General features: G+C 43.9%; 1 protein-coding gene across 1 annotated transcript in view; it reads right to left on the bottom strand.

Moving 5' to 3' along the window:
• LTO1 (LTO1 maturation factor of ABCE1) overlaps positions 1–18,118 on the bottom strand; it is an 84,550-nt gene that overhangs the window by 27,769 nt on the left and 38,663 nt on the right. The gene's annotated exons all lie outside the window — the stretch shown is intronic.

Raw genomic sequence — 18,118 nt, forward strand, 5'->3', positions numbered from 1 at the left:
TATTTTGGTGTTTTGCCCTAAAATCTTTCACTGTGATTCTATCCTTAGTTTACTCTCATTGTCTTCTGTCACAATGTAATGAGGACCTAATTCCAGTTCAAATAGGTGCCACAGAGACCAGCATCTTAAGGGATCTGCAATACCATATTGGTTACAGCAGGATCCAAAATTATATCAAATAGCAAGGTCTGGGCAGAAGGCATAACTGTGTAAATTCTGAGTAAGTTGTCATTACTGTCATGTCTGCAGTACGTGCTCATTCACAGATTTGTTGTTGTCCTTGTTGTTATTATTATTATCCTCTTAACAAGGCTATTGACTACTTTCCCTATGTTAAAAAACAGAACTGAAGCATCATGTAGTAAGGAGCTTCTCAAGAATATGCTCGTACACATATCCACATAATTCAGCACTTGAATTCAGTTCTCCTTTTGTACCCTTACTCCACTGCCCTAAATAATAATATGTCCTTTATTTCTAATGTCTTTGATAGCCCCACAGGGAGTAATCCAGGTAGTTTATTTTCCTCTGCCTCAGTAACTTTTATTTGATTAACAGCGATTCTTTAAAAAACAACCTTCAAAGGAAAGAAAGGCTCTACAGGCTACTTTGTGAAAGCAAACCACTATATATATACATACATAAATATTTATGCATGTATATATAGTGAATATCTTTTTCATATATAGGGAGATATGCACACATTCAACACACAGCAAACTAGAGAACACATCCATCATCAAACCAATCTGTGAGTCACCTCAGATAAACGCTAACTCTTTCAAGGCAATCCTATACAATAGATCAATAAACAATGTCTTCAGTTTGTGGCTGGGAATTTAGACCCAGTTATTTACAAGCTAAAAAATAGGTCAAGGAATAGTGGTGATAACTTGCCTTATCGTCAGGCAGTGTGCGCGTGTGACCATTGTCATCTGTAAACTCCTGACAAGCACGCTCACGCGGACGCCGATTCCTCTGTCGGGGCAACAGCACAGAAGTCACTGATGTTACAGTGCTGCAAACCTGAATGGAAGATCAGGGCCAGGATCTAAAAAAGCTTTTGAAAATATGCATAACTGATACATTAAGATACAACAAACTTTTACAAAGAAAACAAATGCAGAAAAATACCTGAGTCAAATGAACACAGGGCTTCTCAATGGCCAGAGAAATCATCTGAAGGCAGTTTTGCAGACTCGATGTAGCAAATTCCTGCCGTGCATTCCCAAAGTCCCCAGCCTGAGTCACTCTGAGCTCGATTGCTCTCCAGCAGAGAGAGCTTGGAAGCTGATGAATCGCTGTTGAGCAGTATGTATGTTTTTATAATCTTCACTTTAAGGAATGCCCATTCAACATCTAAGCTAATGACCATCGGATAAGGGTGCAGATGGAATGCGGTTTCCACATTAGGAAACACACTGTGATGAATCTGTTCTTTAAGTGTGTTTATGTTTGAGGGACTTTGCATGCAGGCTATCTCCTCAATGGCATGTTAAACTCTGCTCTCCAAAGAGAAAAGTGCAAGAGATGAGGTAGAGGGGGGAGGAGAAGAATCCAAAAGGATGGAAAAGCTGCAAAACGCGTTTCTTTAGAAGCACTGAAGTCGAATCTGCAAGGTTTGAAGTGCCTTTCTTATTCAAAGGAAGAATATCAAACTGATAATTCACCACAAACAATTACATGTTGAGGGGTCTGAATGTGCAAAACTAGACACCATTTTCCAGTATCTGCACAATGAATGCTATTTGCCAGTATGTCCTGCGTTTGAACACTGAAATCTTTCAAAAAGCTTGCAAATAATTTTTGCAGAGTTTCAAAGCTCTATTAATTTTACACCATCTCCTTCCTTCTTTCCATATCTCCACGTGCACGCTGCATTGACACAAGCATTTTGCAGACCGACTACTGCAGTTTCCTACAGTTTCTAAAGCATGGAGACACTTGAGCTAGAAACTTATCTAATTTGAAGACAACACAGAATTATCCTCGGCTTTTCTCCCGGACTCATGTGAACAAATTCCCCACTCCCAAAATAACTCGCAAGCTACCTTTCCCCCTCCTCGCACTTAAGTATTCCTCTGCACTTCCTGATTTTGGCAGGGATATTTCAGAAATAGCTATTACAATGATGTTTCCATTCCGAAAGAGGAAACACTGGGTGGGAGGAGTTATGAACGGAACAGAGGAAGCAAAGCTGTTTTCATGCCATCGCAGGCTGAACTTTTGCAGCAAATAGGTGGAAATGCATCTGGGTGTTGGGCCACCACAGCCCCGTCCTCGCCCAGCACCCGGCCAAACGCGAACCCACACAAACCGAGGCGCGCGTGGCTCCTTGCATCACTCGGCACAGCTGACGCTGACAGGCAGCTCCGGACTGCTGAACAAAGTGAATGAAGCGAGGTCAGGAGGGAGCAGCAGCAGGCTTCCCTCCCTCCACCACGCACTGCTACATGAAAGGTGCTGCTGGGACGGCTCGCTAGTGCGGCTTTGTGTGCAGCAGTCATGCTGCAGAAGCTGCTCTGTCACATGTTTGTCAGCCATCCAAGATTTTAATTCTGAACTTTTCCATGAAACCAATAGCTATATTTTCTGGCTCTGGCCCGCTCTAGTGCTTGGCCAGGGCTATGGGAATGAAATGTCAAAGCAGCCTGTCTATGAATTGAGATTGCTTTCATGCGTCTCCACCTGCTGGCTGGCATTTCACTAATTGCAATAGCCTGTAGAGATGACAGCGTGCTTTTCGAAGTAAAGAGCTTACGTGGAAAATGTAACTCAGTTTTACAAGAAGATGAGCAAATAAGCATGATAGGAGAGATTATTTACTAACTTGATAAAGAGCAATGTTCTGCGTCACCGGTAAAAGGTAGAAGGCCGCTGAGATTTTCAAGTCATGCCTTTGAACTTCTGAAGCCTCAGCTGAGAAGATAAGCACTAAGCGAGATTTTTGGAAGGAATTCATGAAGTGTGGAAACACTAGCATGTTATTTCACGACCAAAACCAGATGCTAAGGATGCTAACGTGCTCTCATTGACACAGTGAAAGAGGGAAATTATTTGTTAATATCTGGAAGCATAAGTGTTCTGGGGCCCACAGCCTCGTTTCTGTGTGGTTAGGAAAGCAGTTACTTAGCAAATGCAGGCAGGCAGCTGTTTCAAATGGCGAGGAATAGAAATGATTAATGACTTCTGTGCTTTAAAGAAATGAACCCACAGGATTTCTTTCTTCTACTGTGCTGTCCCACTTGGCCATTTCTGTCATATGCCCTGGGACTTTTTTTGGAAGTTTTCAATGGTCTGACTTGAACTACTCTTTAGAAACTTACTGGACCAGATCTGGAGCCAGACAGATGCCAGCTGTGGATCTGATCCATTTGCACATACATTCACAGGCTCAGAGCACAGATTACCAACACTTGATATTCCATGAACTTTGTACTGCATCAGCAATAGTATATCTTGTTCTCAGATACTGCAGCGATGGGCAGTATTAAATCCTATTTAGGGTAGAATCAGCGTTACCATTTTCCTTTTTTAGCTGTGTTTTGTTCAGGATATATTATACAATGTAGAAGTCAAGGGGAATTCTCAGGAGATAAACCCATATGGGGAATGAACCCTTCCTCCGTTAGCAATCCATTCTGATTATTGATATTTTACCATCTTCTGTACTTCTAGCAACAGCTTCTTTTATCCTGGCAAAACTGCTGACTCTGTCATCTGTTTCTTGCCTGTGCTTTCATTTAGCTTCTTAGGCCTTCTATGCATGCTATCAGAAGGTGGAAAAGGTTAAAAAGAGGATGAGGAAGAGAAAGAGGAATATAAAGAAAAGAAAAAGGAAGGCTATACAAAACACAGATATTTTCGCTGAATTGTTCACAGCAAATTGTTCATCCAATTTTATTAAGCAAGTATTTACTGAGGAGAGTGAAGTTCTCCTCTGTCTTGACTTTATGGAGTTATTTTGAATTTACTTGTGTACTAATGAGTACGTGATTTGATCCACTGGAAGTTCTTTTCCCATTTTTTCATGGTATGTTCAGGACTGCCAAAGCATGAAATATGAATGTTTGCTGTTCCAAAGTATTCCCCTATTTCAAAAGTGCTGTTCCATGTTACTAAGCATTGGGAACAGGATATTAACTACAGAAGGTGGTGAAGGTGCCCATTGCCTATCTGTATAATTAAGCCCCGTTAAGCACATTTATTACATACCTAGACAAGCAACTTTCTTGGCAGTTCAGCATATCCAATTATTGTTAGCACTAGATATCTGACTAAATTACCTAGCGATGTGAACTCAAAACCATCAAGTAATTTAGAAGGTGTATGAGTTTAATACATCCTGAATACGTCTAATACCTTGGCTAAACACAGGCATTGAGCTAGAAAGAGTTCTCACAGATTACTTTAAGACACAGCGGGGCTGGAAGATGATATTTCCTTGTCTGCAAGTATATCGCTCTCAAGTCATCGTTTCAACACAGGAAGTTATCTGCTACCTGGGGCAACAATGTGCACTCGGACACAATCAGCCTGCTGTCTGATGATATTTAAGAATTAGCCACATAAGGGTTTCTTACAAAGTTGTCAAAAAGGCTCAACTGATTATTTTAACTAAGTCTATTTAAAATACCTGTATAAACTGATGTAAAATAAAAGTAACTTTTGCACATTTGCACTGCATGCTTCATTTACATCAGTTATTTCCCCTGTTCTAGGAATAAAGACCAGCTCAGATGAATAATGTTTCTTTTTGTGTATCTCTCTGTAGATCTCTGTCAGGTAGGCAGATGAATTAGCACTGATGCCACTCAAAGTTCACAACATAAGGATGAGCTTTATACATGTTGGTGCAGAAAATCACATTTGGAGGTATAAATTCAGATCTCTGTTCAGTCCACTTTACTGAAAGAAGAAGCTGGTCCAATAGCATGAATCTTCTTTCAGAGGCTATTTTTGAAACTGATATCACTCGGGCAGGAAGTATGAATGTATGTATGTGTGTGTGCATTTCTGTGCTGCTGAACACCACATGAGGGCCGGATCTATTTTCTTAAGTCAGTTCTTACTCCTGGTCTTGTACTTGCAAAACACTTCCTGAAAAACTCTACCTAGTAAACCTACAGGGTACAGCAAGAAGTATTGAGGTTTTATTTCCACCTGGATCGTCTAGTTGATGTGCATATGGATTATTTTCTTCCTCTCTTGTTTTCTGACCCTTTTTATCTTTCAGACCAGTGCATCACTGAAGCATTTAGCATCTGCTCTTATTTGACACTGTCTCAGTTAACACAGCGTTTTACTGTCATGTTATAAATTCTTTAAAAATAGTCCCCAGTGAAAGATCCCTTTGTACTGTAATAGAGTATTTCTGCATGAAAGAGTATAAAAAAAAAATGCTGTGAATTTTGTATGGCTTTCCAAAGTGTATCAATGCTGAGCAGAATGTGAGGTGGGTGAAGAGTCCTTTGCATCATTTGCAAATACACCAGTTGGTGTTCTCAGGCCTGGCAATTGCACTCCAAGTGAAGAAATACTGATTATGAACCTTTCGCTGTGAGTACTCTGATTAGTGTTTCTGTTTTGGCAAGAAAATTATTGCCTGCAAATCCTTTGCCAGTCTCTGAGTATAACGAACTATTACTAGGGAAAATAAAAGTCAGTGGGAAATTGATTGTCTGAGAGGCAATTCGGAAGTGTCTGGTGAGCTGTGCATTACCCTGACTGAGCCTATGTCTTACTGTATGAAAGACTGTGAAAATTAAGCGCAAAAATAGGCGTGATGTTACAGTCTGGGTAGGGAAAAAAAAAGTGTAAAGTTGTCCGACAGTTAGTGCACTGCTGGTGATACTAATGTGAAAGATACTTGACAAGACAGGCAGCTGTGTGCATCTCTGCAAAAGGACTGGAAAGCCAGTTTAGGCGGGTGGCTTTGAGGGGACTGCTTACAGAGGAACCCAGCCTGGAGACAGAGTTGTCCCTGTCTCACGTGAGCGACCAAGAAGCAGAAGGAAGCAAACCCCCATTCACACGTTAGAGACGCCTCAGTTCTGGCTCAGACCCTTATCCCTCTTTCTATCCTGCAAGCTGAGGCTTGCAAGCAGCTGGGGAGAAGCATGCTGTAGTCTAGCAGCACAAATGCTGAAGTAACTTACTTCCCCGGCTGGAACAAGGAGGAACCGTGGAAGGAATTGCAGCTCTCTGAGTCACACTTCCTCCTTGGAGTTTCTCTTGGAGTAGTGCAACTCTGCACCATGCCTGAGGCTGACACTGGAGCTACGCTCGTCCATCCTGTTACCCGCAAAGTGACAGGGAGAGAGAGAATGAGAGGAAGGAGAAAGACAGTGAGGCAGCAGATTATCATACCCTCAGATCTCCCGATTGCAGCTCTAAATATAGCCAAACAAGTAAAAATCTGTTTTTGGAAGCGGTACAACTATTTGGCTCCCAACCCTTCAAACAACATACATGCAGAAAGCAGCCAGTCCCCTCCCGACCGAGATGCTGGATGGGGAACCATGCTAAGCACATTCTGATCTCCAGCCAGAAAGCAAAAAATTCCCAACCGCCACACCTACCCAGGGTGTGACCAGAGACTATCAACTAGTTTATATTTGCACTTTGATACAGGGCGCAGGCTTAACATCATATGGTGTATCCTTGGAAAAAATAGCAACAAGTTTCAACACAGAAATTCTGTTAGATTGGGAGGCCAGAATAAATAAGAGGCAACGAGTTGTAGAATGACTCGAGGTAGAGCAAAAGATCTCATCTTAAAAATAACACGAAGGCAGAACACTGCAGATGAAACGCGTAATGAAAAAACATTCCAAAGTTCTCATTTGAGAAAAGATTACAAATAAAATAGGCTTGGGCATGCCAAGCGTGAAATCTTTGATATGGAAATGCAGTAATGGTTAAACGAAATGGGCTGAAAATCTATTTATCAACAGTCTGTAATGCCTCGTTGGATTGTCCCATGAGAAAAGCAAATAAGGAGTAGTAGGAGAACATACAGACACTGTTAAAAAGTTTACATACCTCCCGCCTTCATACCTGGACAGACAGTCCTTCGCCTAACTGGAGACATCTAGAAGGCTACAGGTCGGTAGGAAAACGTGCCTCGAATGATTCGGGGAGCAGACGCTGAGACCCAGCTCTGCAGGAGGGCCCAAGTGCGCTCAGCCTGAGGTGATCAGAAGGGCCTGGCCTCTGCAGAGTGACATGGAGTGTGCTGGCGCCAGGCTGCCGGGTGGCACGCGGGGTGACACCCCTGGGCAGGGGACACCCCTGGGCAGGAGACACCCCTGGGCAGGGGCACCACGGCTCCCTTCTGAAGGCCTCGGCCCGGGCCACCAGCGCTCACGGAGGCTGTCACGAAGGTGACACCGCACCGCTGGCTGAGGGCAGCATCGGGCCCGCTGGGTTGCCTCCAATTCATTTCTCCCTCTGTTCGTTGCCCTCTGTCACGTTATTGCCAATGGGCATGTAAGTCATTACTGCGCCCCGCATGTGAATCACAAGTGCGAGTGCCATGGAAATTAAACTCCTTGACCTGCTCACAGTCTTCTCTTTGATGTCGGTCTGAATAGGCATTTTTGACTGGAACATAGCTTTAATTTTGAGAGCTGGCAAGACGACCGCAACCTTTTCTGTAAGGAAGTTCTCCGAAGAGGTCTTTGTTGTTCTTCCCGAATTCCTCTCCTGCAGACAGAGCGTCGGCACGCAGCGCTACATGGGGCCCAGCTCAGGCTCTCACGTGTGCAGGTGCAGGAAACAAAAAGCATTACTGCCCTCCGGTCCATACCCCAGACACGTGGTGCTAAATACATCGGAGTGAGCTGTAAAACTCCCATTAATCTGACATGCAGCCGAAAGTGGAAAATGGTTTCCATTCACCCTTCAAGCCCTGCTCTGTTGGGCTGGGACAGCGGCCGGGGGCTGACCGTGTCCTCTCAGGGGCCTCCAGCATCCAGAGGCATCATGGCCACAAGTGACCAACAAGGCCCCAGAGTCTCAAGGGAAGGACACGTGAGGACAGACCGTGGCACTGGGGGCCTGCAGCCATGCCCCAGGGGAAGCAGTAAAGTGGAGAACCCTGGCCACACACAGGAGCTGTTTGCTGGAGAGGTGTCCCAGGAAGCCCCCGTGAGCCAGTGTGGGACAAAATGTCACGGCTGCTGATTGGGGGTGCTGCTCTCTCAGAGGCTAGGGGGGTAGTTTGCAAGGCGTCCCAGGCCAATATTAAATTCCCGTCTGAAATCGTATGATGTTTTGCTGAAGCACTCTAGAGACGTCTGTTTTGAAATCTACAGTTTCCCACCTCACTGTTGCTGACCTGTTTAAAATAATAAAAACAGAAAGCTTTCCAAGATGGATGACACCGGGGCCAGGGATCAAAACCTCACTTGTGTTTCTAAAGGCTCTTTCCATGCTTGGAAACCTGGTTCTTGCATTCATCAAACACAGAGGACTCTTTTTTTTTTTTTTCTTTTTTTTTTTTTTCACACTGTCAGCCAGGCGACTTCAAAAAGGAAGATGCCCAGGCCACCTATGCTGCTAGTCTCTCTCTTTTTTTTTTTTTTTTTCCTTTAAAATGTGGTTCTGAAAAGCTGCAGGGCTTCAGGTAAACAAATACTCCAGAACTACAAAATAAGCATGTATTCAAATTATACACCCATGCTGTTCTAAGGAATATTTTGTTTCAGACATGGTTATCTGGGAACTCTCATTGTTTTATACACTGTTCTGCAATTTGTCCACTCGACCTTTCATAGAATGCTCAGCCTGGCAAAGAGAAAGAAAAACAATTTTATGGCCAGGAAGATGGCACAGAGGTTGACTTGTCACCACTCCAGGTGGCCTCAAGGACCCACAGAAAGTCATATTTTATACTTAAACTGCTGGAATAGGAAATTTTCGTTGTGGAATCATTATACTAACTCCACCATTAAGATTTAAAGAACAGATTACTTATTTGGAGCCAAATTTTCAAACCTTCTCAAATCCACAAGGATAATTGATTGACTACAGAATGAATCTGTCAATGTCTGGAAGAAAACTTTGTGGTTGTTTTGTAAAGATGTAGGAGCAGTACTTTTAAAACTTCATGATTTTCAGCTTTCTTATGAGATTTGCTTTCTTCAGAGACGGGGAAAAGAAAATTTGAGAACCAGCCACTAGTTACCTCACTGCACTGCTTCTCTGGAGCTCTAGGATGAAATTCCAGGTGACCGTAAAGCCAGCAGCATTTTATCATTGATTTTGAAAGAACTGAGGTTGGCAGAAGATGGAGAGGGAAAGGCCAAAGCAAGTGCCCTGGCTTTAGATCTGCAGCGCTGGAAGATGTCACTGCAGGAGGTCTCTAAAAACAGAGTCGAGTCACCACACACTGGCCAAGCTGTATTTCTGTGCAAGCCTTTTTTTAGCAGACAGGAGTCAGCAAGCAACACCATATCTGCTTTGATTATTTTATACTCTATACATGCAAGAACCTAATGTGGTAGAAACTAATCAGGAAAGGCTTATCACGTGACAAAGGTAGCTTAGCTTTTGCAGACAAAGTATTGGCTAGCAAAGTAAGTTTTTGAGGCTTATTTCCAAGAGATGAGGCTATAAAAGTCAGTTGCTTTGACCTAAAAAAATGGGCCACCTCTGGATGTACAAGACGTGTTTGCTCCCCTTGCCATTACATTTTAAAAGTTTTCTCGATGTAGCTGATTTTCATAAGCATAAAAAGGAGGCAAAATGTGTCTCAAGATTTGAGGAAGGACGTACATGAACTCAGACAATTGTAAGTAGCCAATGGAAACTGGATGCTCATAGGTTTGTGTGCTTGAGGTCTTGAATTTTTGCTAGTGAAGCATCGTTCATCATTACAGAGTATCTGCGAGTTTCACACGGGTGAGATAGATGGGACACAGACCCAACAACAGCCAGGAGAAAGCAAAAGCTCTAGCTATGACATGCTGTGCTGTGTTCGAAAAAGAATGAATGCAATGTAGAGAAACAAGAGTCCAGAGCTGCCCCATGCATGAGAAGTCTTCTGGTAAAAACAGTGTTTGGGCAGACGGTCTGGTTAGGTGGATATTGATGTTCTCTATTTGCTCCTGAGTCCTGCCAAATAATTCTTACACAGTGTTGGGCAAGATCATGAAATTTCTCTGGGTCTGTTTCTATGATGCAGGGAAAACAAAGAATGATTTCTGTCTCTGGTCCTCTGTTTCTTTCCTCTATATGAAAAGCAAGCTGTGCAAGACCGGGCTGTACCTTCGCTGGATGTATGTACAGTGCCTAGTGTGGCTGGCTCTCAGTCTCAGTATGGCCTCTAGGCACAAGGGTATTACAGAAATAATTAACTGGGAATGTGTATTTATTTAGTTAATTGTAATAACTTCAGTCAGGATATTGTACCTAATTTTAGTGTAGTGTAAGTCAGTTCATGTTCATCGATTGGTCTGCTCTTTCCCAGCCTGTTGCTTGTGACAATATTGGTTCACAAGCAGGATGTCAACATGTATGTGCTGTTTTCTATTGTTTTTCTTTTTCTTTCTATTTTTTTCCCCTGTGAAATGAGCAGGTGAGGATTCCTTACTGCCTGAAAGCTAACTGACTTAGAGCATATTTTAAATATACCTGATGCCTCTCAGCCTGTGAGGATGTAGAAGGACACAGTACAACTCAACCACTTCAGGAAGAACACCTTAATTACTGAGAGGCATGCTGAGTGCACCTCAGTTATCAGTTCTGGGACCTACGGGGGTATTTTCTCTTTAGTTGAGAACGATCACCAAAATGCTTAATTGCTAGTTACTGTTATATATTAGCACAGTTTTCCAGAAAGCTGTCTGGTGTGCTGGAAGATTACAGAAGCTCATCTTTGAGGGTACCATATTGCAATGTTTAACTGAAGATTAATCACGTGGTTCATCGTAGCATCCCAGTTTGGTGTAGCATCAAAGTTACTTTTTCTTTTTCAAAAGGAATTCAATGAATTCTCCTCTCCAACAGTGTTCAGCAACCTAAACATTACATAGAGACATCAGAAGTCTTTAATGCAGGTTTTCAGAGTAAATGAAACCTTTTTTCAGTGTGGTTGCCTTTGTAATAACAGTCTTCTTATTTGTTGGATACTTATGTAACATAAGATGAAAAGACGTTTTATAGCCTTCTGGCAAGAGGACTTAAAATTAACAGCATACCTGTGGCTGCCCTAAGCCAGGGAGGGAGTCATTTTCAGGCCATGGGAAAACTGCAGTTTTGCATCCTTCGCTTCTTCTGACCTCCTGGTATTCAGTATTTCCATAGGCTTGCTTTTCACGAAGGCATCATCATGCACACAAAGAAAGACCAGGGAATTGGTTCTGATGAAAGAACGGAGGCCAAGGTGGTGCATGATAGCTGCCACCCGTTAACATCTCCCCAGAGAATGCGCTGAAAGCTTTTTCTCTCGTTTTACTGCCTGATTCCCTCTGGCAGCCAAGCCAAGGAGGCACAGCGCCCACCTCCAGGCAGGAATCCCCGCCTGACGTGGCTCCATGGGCCACATCCTGCCGCCGGTCCTCAGGCAGGCAGCCTCCTGCTGGACCCAAGGGTGTTTTGCAAATCAGTGGCCCTTTCGCTGCCTCCCTGCTATGTGCAAAAAGGAAAACCACAACGAGATAGCGATCTGGGGCTTGATCTCACCCATACGGGCTGGCGGTGCCACCCCACTGACTTTGGCTGAGCTACCCCGCCAGCCAGATGGCTTTCACAGGCTTTGGGCTGGGCCTGCAAACAGATGTAAACTTGATCAGCATCAAGCCCAATCCCATTCATGCCCATTCTTGTTGCGAATATTTGTCTTCCCTTGCACGTTTCCACCTGGAACCTGACTGACCTCCGTGCAAAGTTTTATTACTTAAAGTTAACGTGACAGCTGCTTTCACACAGATAGTTACTCTCCACCAGAAGCACAGAGTGCTGCTAATCCCAAAAAAAGCTGGCCCAGTGTTCCCTCCTCCCCATTTAAGCACATAGCCTTTGGTGGTGCCCCATGGCTTCCGTGCCCGCACAGCAGCCTGCTGGGGTCAGCCAGGCCATGGATCTTCTCGCCCTCATTTGTGGAGGAGAGGGACGCGGTGGCCAGCAGCTTACGTGGGAGACATGTCGGGCCCTCAGCCGCAATTCTGCCTGGAAAAAACCCTCTGCCCTCCCCAGAGCCCTCTGCAATCTGCAATGGCCCCAGGCGGCGGAGCCCCCAGCTTGATGGCTCAAGGAAGTATGCAGCTAATTGGTATATTGCATCTGCTGGGATCAGACAGAGTAATGCCAGTGCTCCCACACGAGGCATGCTAATGCTCCTTAGCTTCTTCAGCCTTCAGACTGTTTGAACTTTTTCTCTCAGCAGTGACAATTACCCAAAACTCTAGAGCTGGTGGCGATATTAGATCTGAAAATGACTCATTATTGAGCTAGCCCTGTCAAGCAAGTTAAATACAATTTAGTTGTTAGCTAATCTATTTTTGTTTGTGTTCTCAATTCACCCAGGACAATGATCACATTGCAGCCTAGCATTAGGTATATTCTGCTACAATGTCCTTTGCTTTGTAAAGCGAACGTTCACGAATACAATAGCTGTATTTGTCTGTCAATATTACATCACTGCTGACGTACCGCGCGTCAGGTCTCTGTGCCATAACATGTCGGATAATATTTTGGGTTTGGGGGAGTTAAATTATGGAAAGGCAACATTTAATCTACCAGCATTTAAGTAACTAGAAATCTCACCTCAGATGCACTTCTGATATCTGTCATTTTCATCTGCCAGCTCTTCCTTCCTTCGTCTCTGCGACTGCAGTTTTGTGGCTTGGTGCTGCGTCGAATCAGCTTTGGACTTTGTCACAATTTGGCCCGAGAAGGAAAGCTGACAGAGGCTGTTTTCAGTGTGCTTTTAGGATGCTTTCGCACCTTCATGCTGACCTTTATCAGTGCTAGCAGATCTCAGAGGTGCTCAGTGCCTCCTAAATTCTCCTGAAACACAATCCAGGCTTTGGTATGACTTTGCCTTTGAGTTATTCATTTTCTTTGTGTTTCCTCTCCCTTTGTTTTTATTTATGTTAAGCACTTACTTAGCCTTTGGGAAGGCTATTTATGGAAATTAAAAATTTTCATGATAAAGAAAGTGTTTTGCAATTACGAGAGGAAGCCATTGATCTTGATAACAAGGAGAGAAACTTTCTAGCTTGCATGGTTGGCAAATCCATTACCAGCTGCAGAACTCTGCAAAGCATTAAAAAGCAAAGGTGCACGGTGAAAAGGAGGTGAAAGGCACAATAAAACAGGCGATCTTTCTCTGAATGTAATGCCAAGTTGGCATACCAGATAAGACATTTGTCAACTGTCATATTTTATGAAAGACTCAAGTAAAAGATCTTGCTAGATCAGTTCATGATCAAGTCTTTTTTTCTTTCTTTTTTTTTTTTTTTTCTGAGAATCAGACAGAGATAACTGATTATTTTGTGCATGCTGAGGAAAAAAAAAATGTGGCTTTGCAGAGTTTCATTAGACATACAACAGGACTGCAATAATCAAGATTTCTGCTGCTTCTCTGCTTCTCCTAAAACTGATTACAATACTCTGCTGAAAGGACTCGGACAAAAACATTAGCAATGAATTTGCAATACTTAGGAATCCGGGCAGTTGTGGACGTTTTTCAGGAGAGGCAATGAATACACGCTTACTGTCCATCACTATGTTTCTCTTCTATTGTGGTGCTTTAGGTTGCTTGTTTTATTTCCACTGATTGTAAGAAATTCTTGCAGCCCCTATGGGTTAATCACGGTGCGTTAAACAAGCTGCTAAGTGATGTGGGAAACCATTGCAAAGATGCTCAGCTGAGCCTGATGTACTAGGCTATATAACCTCCTACCAGCTGATAGTGCTATTGTGTTGTATGGGCTGCATGGGAGGGGGCCTGAGCTCCTATCAGTCTGTGCTGATGGCCTCTGCCGCATTTCTCATGCAGATGGGTTCCCTGTCTCCTTGATTTAACCTGCGGCCGAGACAAGGCTCACCACGGAAAACGACTGAAGTAATTTCCATCCTCCCTCTTCTAAGAACGCAACGCTGTGTTGTAATACTTGTCAGGTATGTTTTAAGACAATAGTTTTATTTTTTTTCTCATCTATAGCATCAGATATTCTTATCACTATCATTACTGTTATTACATGATATTATTTCAACTAGTCTGAAGTTGCATCCCTGCCTGCAATACCATCTCTCTCCGAAACACCCAGCTGAGCCAGGTGAGTGAGACAACCACCGTGAGGCCAGCGCCCTGAGCTGGGTGGGCTCAGCCTGCCCAAAGAGAGGGGCAGAGAGGGCTTCTAAAAAAGAGGCAAGTTGGTTATTAAGAGCTTATTAATTGTGCCAGCTTCCCTCGTCGGAAGAGCAGGAAAGAAGATCCAGTCTGAATTCAGGATCTGGCTTTCCTGGCAAGGAGATACACGGGAGCACCAGCACCCTGTCTGAGCGGTGTTTCCAGCCAGCACCCGTGGGCTGGGCAACTCAACTCTGGGGGCAGCTGCTGCCAGAGGCCAAGCCCTGAACTCCACCCCAAAGCGGTGCAACAGACCTGCAGCCTCCTCCCTAGCCACCTCCACCGCCCGCCTGCACTATAGCTAAAATCTTTACAAAGTGACTTCCTGAGGGCATTTTGAGATGCCTTATGGGCTGGCTACCAGGCATGCAATGAAAGCCAACAGCTGGTCTGGAAGCTTCCTCCTTATCTCCAGACTGATAGCATCAAAGACCTCAGTCTCTTCTGTTTTGGGCTGGTTCTTGCCAAACTGCAAATGACTTGCAAAAGTGGCTAAGAGTCAGATTTTAGCTGAGCTTAGGCACTGATGCACTCACTGCTGTAGCATCTGAGTTACAAAGGGCTGGATCCAGTGTAGGACTCAGGTACATGAAGGACAGCTGCCTTAACATCCAGTCTTACAGTGCATGGTCCCTGGAGGGGGATGAGGATCTGGAGCAACCTGGCTAAACCACATGAGGAGAGCAGGGCACTGGTGATGGCACCAACCAGTGTAACACAGCTGGGACCGCTGGAGAGAGATCAGCTTTAAGTCTTGCACGTGGCAGTACCTCACCTACAGCCAGAGGATGCTTTTGGCCACTGGGCTGAGGAGTGCTGAGCTCCCTCCTTGCAAATTCCAGGCATTGCACTTGAATGTTCACTTCTCGGTGCAGGAGCTGTGCGCACAGGGGCAGCGGGGCTCTTGGTCAGGACTGTTTCCCTTCATGCTGACTGCACCATGGGAATGAGAGAGATCTTTGGGAGCTCTCCCACAGCCATCAAAAGGGCTGCTTAGAACCGAAGCCACAGGTGTGATCCAGTGAAAAGCATCAGAAATGCTAAGAAAAAAAAAAAGTGTTTTCAAATGCTTTACATGGTTAAAATAGCTAAACATCAGAGCAGATCCAAGGCCTGTGGGGGCCCATCAGCAAAAGCCCTTCAGCCTGCCAGGCATCATCATCGGCCTCTGTTTCTCTGGGAAGGCATGCTGAGATGTGTGATGTTTTCTTCTCTCAGATGCTATGTTCAGCAATAAAATTCCCCTTTTTCCTTCTGGCCCTCGGCCATCCCAGGCTGCTTCCCACCAGAGATGGAACTGGCTCCTGTGGCTTGGGATGAAACCACAGGTGGCAGCTGTCTGTGCTGTAGGTCAGTGGTTAGCATCAGCAGTTTTCTGTGGAAGAAGATCCCATGGATGTCTGTCTGGGTCCCTGAGAGCTCCAGGGAAAGCTGAGGAATGAATCCAAAGTAAAGGAAGGTAACTTTGCGATACAAATGAAACCGACACATTTTCACCTACATTTTTGCTTATCATTAAAATAGTTCCAACTGTGGAGGCACCAGCTAAGAAGAATATGACCTTAGGTCCCCATTGCGAACAACTGTAGCAAGGAGAGATCACTGCAAGACTTCTTACATTCAGTACAGGCTACAAGTTATGGACCTAAGCAGATAAAGTATCTATAAACATCACACCGGCAGAGACATGGTCATGAGATAACAAGGGAAAACCACACCAAAGTCCCTGTTCTTTGGCACTTACAAGCTTAATTGAAGGGTAATATAATCAAACTGGTAATTAATCATAAACTTTTTATCGATGGAGAGTGATAGACGTTCCCACCAAAGACTCCAGGGCCCACTTTGCTATCAACCTAACTTCACTGAGTACACACACTGAATATTTCCCTGCTCTGAAGTACCTTTATGGGCATCTGCAGAATCACACTCAGATATGATCATCCTGAGGAGATAATCACAAGATAAGAGGATCCTTCCTTAAACATAGACACCTACACAGACTCAAGTAAATGGTTTTGAATCCATGTTCCTACAGGCCAATAGGAAATTTTACTGGTACAAGTAGAGCACAGCTTTGGATGAATAAACTACAGGTTCCTTAAGGACATTACGCTTGCAGTTGTTGAGGTGAGGTATGAATCACCCCATTCCCAGCAGTACACAGAGTGGCACGAAGGACACCAATGAGGGAAAGCCATAATTCATCTTGCTGCACAGCGCTGCTACCGTAAGGCCGGGAAACAAAGGGGCAATTAAAGATGGGGCTGCTCATTTGCCAGGATGAAGTGGCCAAGCATTTGCATGTTCAGATTCCTGTGGAAGGATAGGAATAGCCTCGTCAATCCCCTCCTACAGGACCCTGGTTTTACTGCAACAACCCTGACGCAAAGCTAAGCCAGTCTGCATGTGAATGTAAACAAAGTCAGAGCAAAAACTTACATCATACTTTGGAGCAAATAAAGCCTGGGGGTAAAATACCTCTACCTTAAAGTATATGCTGATGTAAGAGCATGCAGCATTTCAGGGTCCTTTTGTAATAAACTCCCACGCCGTAGCCTTAAACCTTAATGGTCTGTGAAAGTTATTATTCAATGTTTTTAGCATTAAATTTCATTCTGACAGGACTTTATGATGTATATTACAGAAGAATACTGTTAACCTAATCATATTAATACCAAATCTTTGTAATATAATAGCTTCAAACATTTTGAGCAAGGCACAACTTGACTTTTCATAAATACAGAAAGACAAAACTTCTAATGATGTTATTTTCCTACTGCTTCCCCAAGTCCATCTGTTAGAATTGCTAAAGATCAAGGGCCATCATTTTTTTTTTTTTTTTTTACAGACTGAATGGTGGAAAACATGCTTGGCTTCCCAATGCCTAATCCTGCACTTTTTTATTCCCAGAGACAGTTTCTTCAGGCATTATCAATTTGTCTTTGTCTTTTTCTTTTTAAGACATGCCTGATATAAGTTATGTCTGAAATATAATTCCTGATTTCAGCTGCTGCTGACAGCTTAAATTATTAAGAGGAATTTTCGAGTTCTTTTTAGGTTTCTCACTTTTACAATACATTTTTCCTTTCTGCATTTCATTTGGGTTTGGTAGCCTTATTGGAGTTGCTTTTTCCCTCTGCTTATTAAAACTGTCTCTACCCTGCCTGCCTTTGATGAGCTGTTAAAGCCAAAGAAAAGTAAAAAAAAAGCAAAACCAAACAAACAAACAAAAAAAACATACAGTCAAACAGCTGGTAATGCTCTGATACATTCACCTACGCAGAACTGCCTATGCTTAAGACAAAGTGAATTTGCATCCTCGCATTGCCAAGAAGGGCCCTTTAAGCTTGAAACAGGAGCAGATTCTTTTAAACTTTCCCAGAGAATAGCAGTGACCTTGCATATCAGATAACCCGTGGTCTACAAGAGTTCAAATATGTCATCAGGACTTTATTTTACTGCTTGATGTTCCTTGGCCTAGTTGTTCAAATCGGTCTAATTCCAACCCTCCACCCCCCCACCGAAACCCCTATGGGCTGCACAACCAGAACCAACGCCAGCGAAACAGAGCCGGGTGCGTGGCAGGAACAAGGATACACGAGGCTGTGTGTCGAAGGCTGGATTGCCACTGAGCATCTGTAATCTGGTGGGTACAATCTATTAAAGCCAATGGAAACACTTGATTAGAAGTATGATGGAGTTTTGTACAGAGCTCTATCACAAAGCCGGCACCGGCAGGCAGCCGAGTGCTTG

Source organism: Aythya fuligula, chromosome 5, assembly GCF_009819795.1.
Source record: "Aythya fuligula isolate bAytFul2 chromosome 5, bAytFul2.pri, whole genome shotgun sequence".
Classification (NCBI taxonomy): domain Eukaryota; kingdom Metazoa; phylum Chordata; class Aves; order Anseriformes; family Anatidae; genus Aythya; species Aythya fuligula.